Source organism: Elephantulus edwardii, unplaced genomic scaffold, assembly GCF_000299155.1.
Source record: "Elephantulus edwardii isolate Elephantulus edwardi_28Jun2011 unplaced genomic scaffold, EleEdw1.0 scaffold00090, whole genome shotgun sequence".
Taxonomy (NCBI): domain Eukaryota; kingdom Metazoa; phylum Chordata; class Mammalia; order Macroscelidea; family Macroscelididae; genus Elephantulus; species Elephantulus edwardii.
In genome coordinates, this window is record NW_006399840.1 from 13,052,439 (window position 1) to 13,057,813 (window position 5,375).

Sequence of the window (5,375 nt, forward strand, 5' to 3'; positions counted from 1 at the left end):
GGTTGTTTCCAACTCCTTGCTATTGTGAACAAAGCTGCAATAAACATGGGTGTGCATATATCTGCTTGGATGTCAGCTATGGTCTCTTCAGGGGAAGTGATATTTTTGAATTATGGTGTTGATAAAAAGTATTAATATACCATGGACTGCGAAAAAATACATTTTTTGGGGGGGACGTACAACCAGGGTGCTTCTTAGAGGCAAGAATAGTGAAATTTCATGTTTTGGACATATGTCCCATCCTGAAATAAAAATTTCACCTTTCAGCAAGTGATGAACTCATATCATTGCTAATGTGAGATGGACCTTGACTGAAAGCACAGAATACCAGAAGAATGTGTCTTTTTGCTTTATTGACTATGCAAAGGCATTTGGCTCTGTCAGTCATAACAACCTATGACTAACATTGAGACATTTTTGTAAAAAGACTCCATGCTGAGAAAGGTAAAAGTGAGCAAAAGAGAAGACTGTCAAGGAGAAACTTTCAAGACATAAATGGACACAGTGGCTAACAATTGGCTTGAGCAAGGCAAAGATTATGAGTATAGTATTAAAGAGGGTTCATCTGTCTTGGCCTGTTATTCATTATTGTTTTGATCTAGTGTTCATGTTATTGTTGTTGTTGCTAGATGATATTGGATCAACTAAAACAACCCTATGTACAAAGATCTGAACTTTACCTTACCCTATGCCATCAAAACTCAAAAGCATCTCTGATACACTTGAGCCTATTGTTACAATGCTCATTTTCAGCATGTAAGGTTTTGTCATTTATATGACACAGGTGCTTGATGAGTCTTCTGATTCTGATACAACATTCTTTTTCATAGAATCCAGCTTTATTAATTACTTAGCATACAGATTGAATAGGCATGAAGAAAGGATATAACCCTGATATACACCTTTCTTAATTTTAAATCTTGCAGTATTCCCTTGCTCTGTACGAACATTTCTTGGTCTAAGTATAGGTTTTACAGGAGTACAATTAAGTATTCTGGGATTCCCATTCTTCTCAATGCTAGCCGTAAATTGTTATGGCTCACACAGCCAAATGATTTTGCATAGTTAATAAAGTACAAAGATACATTCTTCTGGTATTCTGTGCTTTCAGTCAAGATCCATTTGACATTAGCAATGATATCAGTTCATCACTGACTGAAAAGATTATCACTTCTTGAAATTACTGATCATTATTTGCTGAAAGTGAGGAGGATTTCAAGGGCTTGTTGCAGAACACCAAAGACTACAGTTTTCAATATGTACTACATCTCAATATCAAGAAGACAAAAATCCTCACCTTTGGACTAATAGGCAGCATTATGATATCTGGAGAAAGGATTTAATAGCATCTTAAAGGTTTTCAGAGAGCTTTCACATGTGTCATTCATCATTTCATTTGATCATATATTAGCCGTCTTGTACTGCAATCTCTTCTTTGAGCTGTCAAAGTAGAAATTTTTATTTAGTGCACTGAAAAGAGGCTTACGAATCTTCATTATTAGCAAATACTGTAGATAATTCTGTAGGTCTTTTATTGTGTTGTGCAGAAATATTCTGTAATTTTCTCTGTATAGGTCTTTTCATACTACCTTGTGTAAGACACTGGCCAATCAGAAGGAAACCAGCCATCAACCACACCTTGGATGACTGAGCAGCTCCGTCATTAGGAGCTAACAAAGGGCAGCCAATCAACTTTCTCCACGAGAACTGACCACCAGTTTGACCACCCTACCCCAAACCCTTACCTCTAAAGTTTAACCTGTAACTTTTCCTCACTGGTAACTTTGCTGCCTGACCCTGCCTTTCTCTGGCCTCAGACAGTAAATCTGCCCTGAGAGCCACTAATAAACTCTTCTGTTTCACTTCACCCAGTTCTCAGAGCCTTTTTTACCTAACAATTACTTGCTATGCAAATGATAAAAGGAGAATTGATGTCTTTGAGTTTCGGTGCTGGAGAAGAGTATTAAATATATCATAGACTGCTAAGAGAACAGACAGATTTGTCCTAGAGAGGGTGAACCCAGGCTGCTCCTTGGAGACAAGAATTCTGAAGCTTCATCTGACATATTTTGGATATGTTGCAAGGAGGACCAGTCCTTAGAGAGGGATGTCATGCTTGAGAGGATGGAGGGAGGGCATAAGAGGGGATGACCCTCAATCAGATGGATTGATTCAGTGACTGGGGTAATGAGGGTAGATGTGTCAAACACAATAGTATTGGCAAAGGATAGAGATGGGTTTAATGCTGTTGTACATAGGTTTGTTATGAGTTTCAGGCAACTCAATGGCACATAACAACAACAACATTTTAGAAGTATTATATTTTTATATAAAAGTATGTTCCAAGAGTAGTTAAGATGTACCATAGTTATTCTATACATTTGGGCAATTGGGTTGTTTCCATTCTTTGCTATTGTGAATAAACATGGGTGTGGATACATCTGTTTGAGTCACAGCTCTGGTTTCTTGAGGGTATATACCCAGTAGTGAAATTGCTGGATCAAATGGTATTTCTGTTTCCAAATTTTAAGAAAGCATATGCCGCTTCTTTCCATAGGTGGTGTACCATTTTACAATTCTGCCAGCAGTAAGAATTCCAAAGATCTCCACAGCCTTGCATTTGTTGTTTGCTTCTTTATAGATCTTTGTTTGCTATTGTTTCTGGGTGAGATGATACCATAGTTGGTTTTATTTGCATTTCTCTGATAGCTAAGGATTTTGAACATTTCTTCATTTGTCTGTCATCTGAATATCTTCATTTTACAGTGGAATATTATGCAGCATTGAAAACCAATGAACTCGTAAAATATTACACAACATAGAAGACACTAGTAGACGTGCTGAATGAAATATCTTAGTCACAAATGGACAAATATGGTATAAAAACATTGTTATAAAATAGAGTGATGTGGAGGGTTGAGGAAAGAATAAGAAAAGAGTGGATAGATAATAAACACTAAATTGAAACATGATGAGGGGAAGAACTTTCTGAAAGGAATATAAGCACTGTTCATAGCGTTTCCAGAGGCAAGCCATTTCAGAAGTGGATGCCACTCATGCTTCCAAGCTTGCTTTTAAATATATGACAACAATCTGAAACAAGAATTGCTTTGTAAAGTGGGTTAGGAGAAAGGAAAAGGAGGGAGAGGGAAGAAATGTGCAACAATGAATGAAGTTTATAAAAATTTAAAACGAAGCACAGAACATAAAAAATATTAACATCATCAAATTTTATATTAAAAATTGTGGTAAGCCAAAATTTGGTATGAAATTCAGAATTTTTAGCTGAATAGGCAAAATATAGTTGGCAAAAAATGCTCTTGAGCCAGTCTCCACCTAGCAAATTTTACTTCCATTTCTAAGAAAAAATAATTCTCTTTAAAAGTCTCATATAATAGCTCCCAAAGCTTCTAGAACATCAAATAGCTCTTACAGAACCAAATTTTGATGAGGTAAGTGTAAGGAATTTAGAAACATATGGATTAAATTTCTTTTAAAATAGACATCATTTTAAATTGAGGGGAACAAAAGTTCTTGGTAAAATATGAAAATATGTTTTGGTTTTCCTTAAATTCCAAACACAACTTGAAAAATAGTTCAAGATGTTCACCAAACTCTCAGTACAACTGGCTTCACCCATCCCTACGTCAAATACATGAGCTATTAGGAGTTGTAATAATTAGAAATACTACAAGAATATTAACTAATACTGGCAAAATGCTAGGAAAAAATAAACAACGATGATTTAGGAATAAGCAAATTCAAAGTTGGGTTTTGTCTTTAATAGCTTATGGATGAGCAATTCCTTTTCATAGTATTTGATGAAATAATTTACATTTTGGTGTCCCAGTGGTAAGAAGATGCACTGTGATCTCAAAAACCTGTAGTTTGAATTTACCAGATGCTTCAAGGGAGAAGGATGGGCAATCTCCTTCTGTGCAATTAATGCCCCTCAAAACTCACTGGAGGCTTGACTATGGGTCACTTCCAACTTGAAGACACAAAACAACAACAAGAACAATGTTAAGAACCTGCACCACAATTCCAAAGGCACACAATATAAATCCACTGGCTGCTTTGCAGAAGAACGGGCAATCTTCTCCCATGCCATTTACTGCCTCTGGAGGGTCAACTGTGGGTTGGTTCTAACTCCATGACACACAGCAATGACAGTATGGAAGAAATATTTAATAACAAATATATATGGATAAGTATTACAAGGGAACTTCTGATAACCATGAAATGAACAAAGAAAGATGTTCCGTTGAAATTTAATCAGAAGATGTAGGCATCCATATGGAAAGGGTTATCACTGAGATTCAAGAAGCAGATGCTCTAATATGCTTTAATCATAACCAGTTGACTTAGTTGATGAAGACTAATACCAACAAAATTAATCACATTTCAATTTATTAATACAAATTCATAAAACTGTCCAAGTTTGCCCACTTCAATCATGAGTACCAGAGTGATCTTTATTAAATTCAATTATTTCATGTCCTTTCCCATAGATTTCTTCATATACTGTTCAAGTATACACTCTCTAGCATGGCACCAAGCTCCTTCCTGTGCACTTATGCTTCTAGTAACTGCTGTTAAGGCAGATATTGCTCAAGCCGTTTCTAACACAATAAATTAAATAAGCCTGATTTTGTGTCACTTTCATGAACTGGTATCTTTTGGTGTAGTAGGATGATATTCTGCTACAGACCATGGAATTTTCACTGGTATATTTTTTGGAAGTTGATTGCTAAATTTTTCTTCTTAGAATATCTTAGTTTGGAAGCTCTGCTGAACGTTATCCACCGTAACTATGGTGGATATATAGAAAATGGATCACAGATCTTGCAACCTTTCAGTCTTTATGTTGTTCTTGTTGTTATGTGCCTTCGAGTCGTTTGCGACTCATAGCCACCCTATGTACAACAGCCCTAAACCCTGCTCTATTCTGTGCCAATCGCACTGCCTCTGACATATCCATCCCGATTACCCCAGTCATTGAATCAATCTATCTCATAGAGGGTCTTCCTCTCCTGCGCCATCCCTCCACCCTCCCAAGCATGATGTCCCTCTCCAAGGACCTGTACTTCCTTGCAACATGCCCAAAATATGTCAGACGAAGCCCCAGAATCCTTTCCTAAAGGAGTAGCTTGGTTTAACCCTCTCCAGGGTGAATCTGTTCTCTTGGCAGTCCATGGTACATTCAATACTCTTCTCCAGCACCACAGCTCAAAGGCATAAATTCTCCTTCTGTCCTCCCTAGTCATTGTCCAATTCTCTGATGCATAACAAGTGATTGCAAAGACCATGGCCTGTATCAGGTGCACCTTAGTCTCCAGAGAGACACTGTTGCTCTTGAGAACTTTAGAGAGGTC